Genomic DNA, 12,184 nt, shown 5'->3' with positions numbered 1-12,184 from the left:
ACTCCGTTTTGCTGGGCGTGGGCCGTGCTGGTTCAGAAGGAACCTACCCTCAGGTTTTGGATAAAGCTGATAGCAGCATTGCCTCGCTGTGTGTTTTCATGCTCTGTGGGTGGATGAGATACCACACTCCACAGTTTTTGCTAGCGGCTTTCCCCAGTGCCAAGCATGCTGTTAAGGTGAGAATTATTAATCAGATAGAGGTTTGGGCTGGTTTTCCTTGCCACAAAGCCAGGTGGCTCAAGCTCACCCCTATGGCTCATGGAGATGCTTCTGTCCTGAGCCAGAGCTCGGCCAAAATGCCTAAAATACTGTCTGCAAACAGGATCCTTCTCCCCTTCTGAGCTGAATCCTGTAGGATCCTGGAAAGCACATTGGTCAGCAGGTATTTGGTAAATTGCTAGGATCAACATTCGCTTCAACCACATAAACAATCTTCTCGGCACCTCCCTGTGTTTAGGGGATCCTGAGCAAGCCACCAAGTTGGAGGTTGGAATAGCCATGCCCAGGGCTATGTTGTCTGGATGCCGTTTCCATTTAGGAAGCTTCCTGGGAACAGCTGGGCTTAAAGATGGGCTTAGCCTGTCTCTGAAACTTGGAGGCCAGGGCTCCAGCTGCCTGAATCATCGAAAACTATGCGCTTGCTCTGAAATACAGGATATTTTCAGACTATTTTCCACTCAGACGGAGAACACATGCAGGGTGATTAACTGGCTCCATTTTTTCCACCTCTCCTTGTGGTGGGTTCTCCTGGCAAGTTCTCCATCCGCTCTTTAAAATGTTTTCCCTGCAACGTGGAGCCTTCCCTTTTGGCAAATAACTGTGCCAGTGATCAGCGGGTGACACTGTCACCGTGGGCTCTAGACCTACGAGGAAGCATTTCATTAAGAAAGGAGACTGCTACAGCGAGGAAGTTTTTTCTTTGTAATCTCTCTAGGATGGGGAAAGCTGCTCATGGAGCTGGCTGGGCAAGGAAGTGGTCTGTGGCAGAGTTGTCCTCAGCGCTTCTTTGGGAATGTCAATAAAGCAGGAGCCAGGGATGATCTCTGGATGGTGGTTTGGGACCAAAGAGCATCCTAAAGGTTTGCGTCATGCGGCAGTCAGTGCTGTGATCATGTCCCGGTCCGTGAGGTGTTTCAGCTGGGTCGTTTGGCCTCTGTTTTCACGGGGAGGGAAAAGAGTTGGTGACAGTGCTGTCTTACTTGTGAATTGTAGCGCTTAGGCATGCTCCCTCTCACCAGGATCTGCACACAGGGTAGATTATAGCTCAGAAACATCAAGGGATAAAGGGGCAGCATTCCAGACCCTACAGAATGTGTCTGCCTGGCTTTTACAGGCAACTGAGAGCAGAAGGGATTGAATGCTGCCTGAACAATGTACTGCAATGCCCTTGTGTACATGGAGCTCATCTTTAGCATAGCAGGAGCAGAATTGCTGTGAATCATCGCCATGAGCCACCCCCGGTGTCTCAGAAGCACCCAGGAAGGAGTAAGCCATGCAATTTGCACCTGCGTAAGCTTGAGGGCACGTGCTTCCTCTTAAAATGAAAGAAAACTCTTCTTCCTGTTGCATCTTGCAAAGAGGCAGCTTGGACTTTCTGGGGAAGCTTCCACTGGAGAAGGTTACGAAGCTTGTAAGATGGAAACTTCTGCTGGAAGATCTGGTCTTGGTAAAACAGAAATCTCTATGCAAAGGTTGAGGTTGGGGGAAAAGCAACGATGCCAGGTGAGTTCTGCAGAGCACCTGGAACATCATAGAATCATAGAATAGAATAGAATAGAATACCCAGGTTGGAAGAGACCCACCGGATCATCGAGTCCAACCATTCCCATCAAACACTAAACCATGTCCCTCAGCGCCTTGTCCACCCGTCCCTTAAACCTCTCCAGGGAAGGTGACTCAACCCCCTCCCTGGGCAGCCTGTTCCAGATGTGGGTGAATGGATTTCTAACAGGCTATAGGTGAGCTGGATCACTCCCTGTGCAAGCAACGTGACCTTGCTGTCACTGGACATCTTGGGTGGGTGCTAGCAACAGCAAACCCAACGAGCTCTGACACCCGGGAGCTCCCCCCTCTATCCAACCAGCGACAACTGCTCACATGAAATCTACAGCAAATGCTGCAATACTCGTCTTTTTGTTGTAAATAGCATCAGGCCTTTTTTCTGCGCTCTATTGAAGCAGCAGCTGTATTTCGACCAGCTGGCAGGGCTCGGGGAGGAGATCAAGTGTTCTTAGCTAAGTGGGGCCAAATCCATGGCTGGTGGAGATGGATGTAATTCAGTTGGACCTCAGCGCTGAGCTGCTTTATACTGAATTTGAACTGAGCTCCCAGACCTGGGCTTTGGGGGGCTTTGAGGGTAGGAGAGGTGCTCTTTGTAGAGGTGAAGTAGTCATGCATGTTCGTGGTGTCTGTTGGAGCAGGAGGGCGAGGAGCTGGGCTGTGCAGTCCAGCAGAGGCTGCTGCCAGACAGGATTTTACTTACATGGAGAGATCTCCAAGCACTTGCTGTTGGATAGTCCTCTTCTGGAGCATACAAAAAATAATACGAGACTCTTCCGTGGCCGGGGCATGTGGAGCTGTGTGTGTGTGTGCATCGCTACGCTCTGCCCAGGCACGCCGCAAGACCAGAGCGCTGGCTCTGCCAAAACATTCAGTCCTTCTGGAAAGCTTCCACAGCACCGTGTGCTTGTCCTGCGGGATACGCTGTGCCAGGTACCACGAGGCAGGCGCCAGCCCTTCCTCCGGGCTTGGGAACAGCTTGTTTTGAATGTTGGTGGCACGGAAAATAGAGAAAGCAGGAGCAGATGTGCCTGTGGGCAGTGCTGGCTCGTCTCCCTGGCAGGGGAAGGAGTCGTTCCTCTGGCACCGCTGCCTGCAGGCACTCGCCCCTGGGCTGCTGACCCTCACGCTGGACCCCCGCATACCAGCACTGCCCCACGCTCTCAGCCAGACCCCTGCCTTTGCCACAGAAAGTCTTGAACAGCAAAGCTGCTCCGTGTGCTGGCTTCGTTAAACTAGTGTCTCCTCTTGATGCTCAGCTCAGCCCTCAACCCCCTACTCTGTCTATCCACTAATGGGTAGCTCAGCGTGGAAGTGGGTTGAGAAGGATGTGACGGACTGGAGAACACTGGGAGGAGTTGGAGGGAGAGGAACATACTCGGCTAGGAGGTGGGTTTTATTGTTTTGAGGTTCTGGGTTTTTTTTTGTATTCTGGTCATGAGAAAACATGCAGCATTTTTTTGCTAAGAAAACCCTGATTATTGTTTGGGTTATTTTGGCTGCACCCACATCCTTGTCAGAGTCCTTTTCAGTTTCTGAAGGGACTTTTGCTGTCAGAAATACCATGTCCATCATGCTGCTACTATTGGAGCCTTTCCTCTGCTTTGCACCTTCCTCTGCCCTTTGAAAGAATAAATATCTCTGAACTGTACCAGTCCCAGTACCTGTGTTGGCTGGTTCCAGCCTGCCATGTCCACAGGGACTGAGGTTGCTCCTCCAGAGCAGCATGAATGTGCCCTCAACACAGTGGCGAGAGGAAATAAGTGATGGGAGCAGTGGGGGTGAGAGGAAGGCATGGAATAAATCGTGATTGTGGATGGCTTTTTCTGCCTGACTTGGTTTCTCTTTACCAGGAGCTGTGTGGCGTTTATTGCGTTGCACACTTCTGCTCTGTCTCTACGTTCGTTTGGCTATGCTGGGTTTGTGACTAATTTGCATGGGTGCACTTTTCCAGTGCACATCTGCTGATCTTGGATTGCTTTCCAGCCATTAAACCCTATGTGGCAAAAGAGAATTGAAGGAGGGGAAGACACCTCATTAATTTTTACTCCACCTTGCATCCTTCCCATCACTTTCCTCATGCAGAGGCAGGGAGGAATAGTGTTTTTCTTACCCTAAGGCGAAATGAGATGCTATTTAATTGTCTGCCATGACGTAGCGTGGCTGTTGGAGTCAGAGGCTAAAGGATACTCTGCTTGTCTGTCACTGCGTGGCACATCAAGAAGGATGGTGCATGCTGACTTGCAGCCTAGGTTGTTTCAAGGCTGCTGCTCTGAGTGAAGTGGTGTGAGATTCAAGTAAGGTGTGTTCCTCCTTGCTGCCTGGATAACTGCCCCAAGCAGCCAAGTCCCTGGTGTTGGTCACAGTGAGTTTTGGCTCCCACTTCTGCCTTTGCTAGGGCAGGACCACCAAAGTCATATAACCAGCCCTCTGGGCAGTCGTCCACTTCCACATCCCGCCTTGGGCTTGTGGCTTGTGGGATGCTTACACCAGGGCCAGCCTGGTCCCTGCTCGGGGTGGCTGGACACAAGGAGATTCCCAGAGGAGGAGGACCAGGAACTGTTGAGTAACAAGGCAAAGGATGATCTTGCTTCTGAAGTCAGCCCATCATCAGTGGGAGTGATGAAATTATTAACTTGGTAGGGAGGTTAGGGAAGAGTGGCTGCCTGGAAGAAGTTTCTCGCCCACTGCTGGAGTGAGGCTTGTGAGGATGGCCTGTATCAGAAATGGAGTGACCAGTAGGGCCAGGGAGGTTCTTCTCCCCCTGGACTCGGCACTGGTGAGACCGCTCCTCGAATCCTGGGGTCAGTTCTGGGCCCCTCCCCACAAGAAGGATGTTGAGGCTCTGGAGCGAGTCCAGAGAAGAGCAACAAAGCTGGGGAAGGGGCTGGAGAACAAGAGGAGCATCTGAGAGAGCTGGGGGTGTTTATCCTGGAGAAGAGGAGGCTGAGGGGAGACCTCATTGCTCTCTCCAACTACCTGAGAGGAGGGAGCTGGGCTCTTCTCCCAAGGGACAGGGGACAGGACGAGAGGGAATGGCCTCAAGCTCCACCAGGGGAGGTTCAGGCTGGACATTAGGAAAAAATTCTCCACTGGAAGGGTCACTGGGCACTGGCAGAGGCTGCCCAGGGAGGGGGTTGACTCGCCTTCCCTGGAGGGGTTTAAGGGACGGGTGGACGAGGTGTGGAGGGACGTGGTTTAGAGGTTGATGGGAATGATCCAGTGGGTCTCTTCCAACCTGGTGATTCTCTGATTCTATGATTCATCTGGCTGTAGGCTCTGTTTTTAACCCATGCTGGCACACAGCCTTCAACCCTTGCTCCGGCTCCTCCTAACCACACGTCCCCAAGCTGGCAGCAGCCCTCGCCTCCTCGTGCCCATCTGTGTGTGTGCGAGGAGGACTGAGCCCCAGGCATCCCCTTGCTTTCTTTTACAGCTTTGGGTAGCAATCGGCCTCTGCAGAGTAAATTATACCCTAGACAGGCTGTGCCCTTTGGGATTTTGGTTTTCATTTTGAGCCTGGTGCAGTTTTGCAGGTGGCGTAGCAGAGCACTGCTCTGCAAAGCAGCTCTGTATTTGAAAGCAAAAGCAAGGCATAGGCCATGTGTTTTTAGCATCCCAAATACGTTGAGACCAAAAGCAGTTTGCAAAGAAAATGATGGCAATTGTTACCTCTCAGAGTGCCAGTGCAGCCTGGGATCTGAACAGCCACATGGTGCACGATCCCGCTGGGTCCCAGCTTGGCTCTTGCTGCTCTCCTGGGCGTGGAACATGGGATGGCCAGGAGCTAGGCTGCTGCAGGACCTCATTCTGGTGGGGGAAGCGTGAGCTTCCATCCTAGCCCAGCTCGCGGCTTCTGAATCACCTGAGAGTGCCCAAGACACTGATGGGTGTCTACTTTCCTTTCAATGACCCCAGCTGATGTTTTATAGGAGATGCAGATGTTTAATATCCAAGGGCATTTTTTTTTTCAGGATGGGCTTTTTCTAAGCAGGGAGTTGCAAGGGTTAACAAAGAACATGATGATACTCTAAAAGTGGTCCTATTTTGCTGTAGCTAAATCTAACCACTTAATCATCAGAAAAAAAATTTCACAGGAAAGGTTATCAGGCACTGGCAGAGTCTGCCCAGGGAGGTGGTTGAGTCACCATCCCTGGAAGCATTTAAAAGGTGGGTAGACAAGGTACTTGAGGACATGTTTTAGTGGCAGATAGGAATGGTTGGACTTGATGATCTAAGAGGTCTTTTCCAACCTAGTGATTCTATGATTCTAACCATGGTGCCAACTGGGGATAGATTTCTCAATGAGATCATCCATGAGAAGACAGACCGTGTTTTCTGAGCACCAGTAGCATTGTTGTGGCTGCTGAGCTGGTTTCAGGTGATGGACAAAGCAGCGTTTGCCAAGAGGTGCTGCTGGAAGAACAGGTGACCCACTGGCACAAGGGAAGGAAAACAAAAAAAATGTGTAAGCAGAGATGTGGCCAGCTTCAAGCTAGGTCCTTCCGTGGTTTGAAGGCTTCTTGCTCCATCACAGACCTAAGATAGATTAGGGCCAGCATTTCTTTGGGGTTTTCCTAGCTGTCTCGCTAGAAGAGAATTGATTTCTCTACAGAATCTAAGGACTTGACACCTGTAGTTTATCTGTTTTAATGTTCCTATGTAAACAAGACTGAAAGAGAGCAGGTAAAATGTGTATGCTACTTTTCATACCTTCCCACTCCACGGTGCCGGAGAAGGGACGTACTAGGTGGGAGATGAGCCTGGCTCTCAGGGAGATGGGCAGAGGTGGGAGTCTGCTCCAGGAAGGATTAATACAAACACCTGGCTGAGAAGACACCAGCCAAATCCTGCCGCAATCACTCCTGGCTCCTCTGCTCCTCAGTTGGTGGCTGGGAAAGGGAGGGTGATGAACTTGATCCTGCTGTGGTGACCCAGCATCTGGGAGACACTGCTGGGTATTTTCTGTGAAAAGATGACTCCACCTCGTAGGTGTTGCACCAGGGCTGGGGAGAAGCAGCAAGCAGGCAGGAGAAACAAAGACGCCTTTGTTACCCTTCCCCTGCCCTGCAGAGCTTTCTGGCCCCATACCATCAAAATGCCTGGCTTGCTACCCAGGCAAGAGGTTAGGGGGAGGCTGGATGAGCAACCATGAGCTCCCCAGAGCCAAAATTTGGTGGTAGTTGCTTTCTAATCGGGAGTTGCAGCCTCCCTCCCTGCAGCAGTATGAAGGGGCTTGGATGGGGTAACCCTTAAAATTGCCAGTGGGGCCAGCACCTTCCCTCCCAGTCCACCTCGATACAGTAGAGATGCTTATAGTGGGATGGTGGCCTTTTCAGGTACACCTGTGTCATGCTGGGGGTGGTCCTGGTGGGCAGGGGGGTGCAGGCATGTCCATGTAGCTCAGAGCATGTGGGTGATAGGAATGGTTGGACTCGATGATCCGGTGGGTCTCTTCCAGCCTGGTGATTCTATGGTGCAGGCAGGCTGCCTCCAGGAACAGGGCCAGCATCAGTCTGTGGGTCTGTGGTGAACGGGTGTGTTGCCAGCTGAGCACTGCACCTCAACATCAACTTTGACCTCAGCCAGAGATGTCCTTGCTCCAGCCTGGACCAAACCAAGCTCCGATGTGCAGAGCCACTCAGGGACCCATGTGCGTGGGTAGTGGGACTGCGTGTTTTGCTCTAGAAGGGGAAGCAGTGAGTCCTTCCAGGTCTAGGATGCACCCTTAGATATGCCAGATTCCACCCAGAGGATGGAAAAATCCCATCCCCTAGGATCTCCAAGCAGCTTGTTCCCCCCAACTTGAAACCCATTTAAAATCCGTCCCCCTTTTGGGGATAGGAAATGATGCAGTCATCCTCATGCATATGTTTTTTTATTTATTTTTTTTAATCCAGTTGATCTCCGCAGGGCAGGTAGGAAGGAGATCTGCTCGTACATCTCCCCTTCCCTGCGATACCGTCTGTGTCGCGCGTTGCTGCTCCTGCTTTGGAAAGCCCTTGGGACTGTGAGAGTTAATTCTTCATCCCAGCTGCTTTCCTCCTAGAGCTCAGCAGGAAGAGGGATTGTGCTAGGCAAGGGGCACGGCTGTGTAGGGGGAGGAGAGAAAAGAAAAAAAAGCTTCATGTTCAGACCTTTTACCTAATTTCCAAAGGTTCAGACCTGAGGGCCATAGCAACATGAGCTGCGGCAGCGCGATATGAGGTGCTGGGCTGTGCCGGGCTCCCTTCCCAACCAGCATCCTCGCGATGGGACGTGGCTGGTGTCGAGGCTGGCGTTGGCTTTTTGCCTCCTTTTGCCTCATCAACCGGATGAGCTCAAACCACGCAGTTGTAGGGTTTATTTTCTTTTTCAGCTGATTGCCTTTACTCATTTCGAGTGTGTTTTCCCTGGTTTCTAGGAGTTGTTTGAAAAGTTCTTGGCACTTGTGAAATCAGATGGCGTCCAGGAGGGGCTGCGTTCATGAAGACCTGCCTAGAAATTAATAGGGTGGTAAAAGCCCAGATAGTTGTTTTATATATTTGTATAACCCTGTAGAAGAGAGAGGGGGTGGCACTTTGCAGCTACAGAGCAGTTTAGCCCAAAGGAGACAGCACTGAGCTGAGCAAGAGCCAGCAGTGTGCTCTGGTGACCAAGAAGACCAGCAGCATCCTGGCTTGGATCAGAAGTGGTAGGGCCAGCAGTAACAGGGATGTGATTCTGCCCCTGGACTTGGCACTGGTGAGGCTGCCCCTCAAATCCCGGGCTCAGTTTTGAGCCTCTTGCTACAAGAAAGACATTGAGGTTCTGGAGCACGTCTGGAGAAGGACGACAATGCTGGGGAAGGGTTTGGAGGACAAGTCTTATGAGGAGTGGCTGAGGGATCTGGGGCTGTTTAGCCTGGAGAAGAGGAGGCTGAGGGGAGACCTCATCATTCTCTGCAGCTCCCTGAAAAGAAGTTGTACTGATGTAGGTGCTGGTTTCTTCTCCCAAGTAACAAGTGTTGGGATGAGAGGAAGTGGCCTCAAGTTGCACCTGGGGAGGTTTAGATTGGATATTGAGGAAAAATTTCTTTTGACAGAGTGGTGAAGCACTGGAGGAGGCTGCCCAAGGTGGTGGTGGAGTCCCCATTCCTGGAGGGGTTCAAAAAAATGTGTAAATGTGGCACTCAGGACATGGTTTAGTAGGCACAGTGGTGTTGCGCTGGGGGCTGGAGTGGATGAGCTTAGAGGTCTTTTCCATCCTTAACAATTCTAAGATTCTGTTCTACAATATTTCCCTTTTACCAAGGTCAAATAAGCCTTTGCAAAAATATCTGGGATCCCTGAAAATCAAAAGCAGAGACGTGACTTTGGGCAATAAAGACTGTACAATGTTCTCGTTATGCCTATAGATGCTATTTCTCCTTTTGGATTTATTGGTGTGGCTTAACCACCAAGTTCATCTCCAAGCGCAGACTGTCCTGGAGAAACATCACACAGTCTCTAGAGGGAAAAGACCTGATGAAACTTGGATGTGGTCCCCATGGGTTTTCTGAGCAGCAGCCTCTTGCTTTGGTGGCACCATTCCCTTTTATTCCTTGGTAGTGCTGCAGAACTGATGCAGTCGTGGGCTTCTGCAGGTCATAGGGATCAAATCACCCGCAATGCTTCCACAGCCGCTCTTCAGAACAGAACTTCATTTTGGTCTGAAGGTGTGAGCATTTCTGACAACGCTGAATCTGTCCTGGCAGCGAGTGATCAGGCAAAGGAAGTAATAGAAGCAGTTAAAAGCAAAAGTGCTCGCTAGGGGAAAGATGGGGATTGTAGGAGCAACTGAGCTGGTCAAAACAGAGCTAATCTCTATTCCCCAGGTCTTCAGGATCACTCAAAGCTTCAGCAGAGCAGCTATGTTTGGTTAAATCTGTTAGGGTAGTAGCGTCTTTCTTCCATCCTTCTTTCTGAATGAGTCAAAATTTTAGCAAAGCCCATGCTTGAGCAACTCACCGAACCTGCTCAGTTCTCCTCACGCTGACACAGGTTTTCTTTACCACAGGATAAGCTTTTCAACATGAAGCTCTCTGTGTTTCTGCTCTTCCTAGTTTGTTCATGGCAGTATGTGTTCCTTTCCTAGAGAGAAGCACATATTTCTGTGTGTCTTACATATTTATCTTCGATCAGAATTGCTATTTAAGGAAAAAAAAAAGGTTGATAATCTTCAGACAAAGCTACCTTTGTGTTTTCTGGAGGCTTGCTGTGCTGAAAAGCTTTCTGTACATCCCTGTAGCATCTGAACCCTGACACAGAGCAGTGAAATATAGTTCATCCCTGGGGAGCTGTGTGTGGAGAGGATTGGCTTCCCCTGGATTTTAATAAGCCACAAAATCGGATATTCAGCTGTTTGCATTATTCTAGTACTCTAATTTATGTATTAAAAATCTGCAATCTTTAGTCCATTCATCTTCAAGGTCTGTTGCGGTGTTTCTGTTCTTAGATACCTTATGAAAGTAAGGTTGTCTCTTCAGCCACATCCCACTCCAGTGCTTAGCAGCCACCCAGCAGTCACGCATAACAGCTCTGAAAACCCCAGAGGTCTGGAGCTGGGGCTGAATAGCTTCTGGGGGAAACCAGTTGCAGGAGAGCTGTTGTATGAAAAAAACCTTGTGTCATGATATATAGGAGCGATTCCCCGCCATTCCCTGTCCTTTCTACCCCCTTTATAGGGTCCTTCTCATGCACCACTGGATTTGTGCAGAAAAGCCTTGAAAGCTTGGAGCATCCCTCTTTTCCCAGGGCGCGTTTCCCTTGCAGGCTAGAGCTGGATGGCTCCCTTGCATTCAGCTTTCCCTTCTTAAGGAATCATTAGAACATGGATAGGATCCTTATCAAACCAGGTTCATCCAAAGGACAAGGCCGTATTAATTGTTTGCAGAACTCTAGAAAATAAATGACATTCCTCCTGATTCCTTATTTGCCTGCGTTAACTCCAATGGCCAACTCAAGCAGAGGACACAGAGCCCGGGCACCAGGCTTTTCAGCAAGTGCTGGGCTATGCCCGGCTTCCAGGGTGGTAAGATCAAGCGCTATGGAAACAACTACTGCCTGGTGCCTTTATATTATATATTCGGGAGGTTAAAAAAAAAGACCGCCTATTGTATCTGGGGATCTAAATGCAGAGGAGAGACCTGCTCTGAAGAAAACCTGGGGTTTTTTTTGTCTTCTCTTCTCCTTGAAGCCATTTACCATGGTGTTTCAGCTGAAAGAGGGGAGATTGAGATGAGATCTTAGGGAGAAATGTTTTGCTGTGAGGGCTGGGAGGCCCTGGCCCAGGTTGCCCAGAGCAGGGGTGGCTGCCCCATCCCTGGAGGGGTTCAAGGCCAGGTTGGATGGGGCTTGGAGCCCCTGATCCAGTGGGAGGTGTCCCTACCCATTGGAACTGGATGATCTTTGAGATCCCTTCCAACCCAAACAATTCTATGATCTGTCTAAAGAGAAGAGAAGAATTCGCAAGCACCTTCCTTTGTCTCAATATACATTGAATGTCCAAAAAGGCTCCAACCAGACTGCCTTGTCCAGGCTTTGATGCTCTCTGGAGCACATCTGGGTGGATTCTTTTCTGATGGTGTCTGCCCTACATATTATGTCCCTGCCAGGGCTGGAAGCTCCGAGGCTGAGCTTCTGGGGGAGGAAGGGTGCTTGCTCAGCACACTGAATGGCAAAAGCCAGTGTTGATGCTGGCCAGGCTGCTGGCTCACCAGAAGGGCTCACATCTGCAAAATGTCAGTCTAAATTTACCAAAATGTAGCGTTTAGAAGCCCAGAGAATAGCCCAGCCGTCATCTTTAGTGGCTGCTCCTAGCCAGCCTTCCCTTTGGCAAGGAAGAAGCTTTTGTTTTCCTAGGACTCCGGGCCAGATTGGAATAATAACACCAGCACACCCCTCCCTGCCCCTAGCACAACGCAGCAGTGCTCTCAGTTTCCAGATGTGCAGGAGGGAAGTGCCCAGCATGTCTCTTCCTGATGCTTCCCTTCCAGATGTGGAGTGGCTAGGAGCAGCTTGTTGCTGGCCGGGAAGTGGTCTGAGGAGCAGGCAGTGGAGTTTTCCACTGGAAACCCTCTGGATCTCACTGTCCCTGACTGGGGGAAGCAGTCTGGGCTGCCCTGGCAGCTATTTATCTGGTTTGCAACAGCTGGAGCGGGTCTGTACTGTGCTGTAGTGGGGAAGTGCCCCAGCAGCAAAGAAAATGCTTTCCCCCTCAGACGTGTCTTCATCTTCAGACAGACCCCACTCCCCATCTTCTCCTCCCGAAGCAGCCCTTGATCCACGTTTTCTCCTCAAACAGCTCCCAGTTGTCATCACCTCCTCCAGAGTAACACCAGCAAGGCTGAATTCTATCCTGCTGGCAGCTCGATGGGATGGAGAGACCCATCCCCAAGAGACACATC

Source organism: Phaenicophaeus curvirostris, chromosome 8 (genome assembly GCF_032191515.1).
Source record: "Phaenicophaeus curvirostris isolate KB17595 chromosome 8, BPBGC_Pcur_1.0, whole genome shotgun sequence".
Taxonomy (NCBI): Eukaryota; Metazoa; Chordata; class Aves; order Cuculiformes; family Cuculidae; genus Phaenicophaeus; species Phaenicophaeus curvirostris.
The sequence above is the reverse complement of the archived record's forward strand: the minus strand, read 5'-3'. Positions refer to the sequence as shown.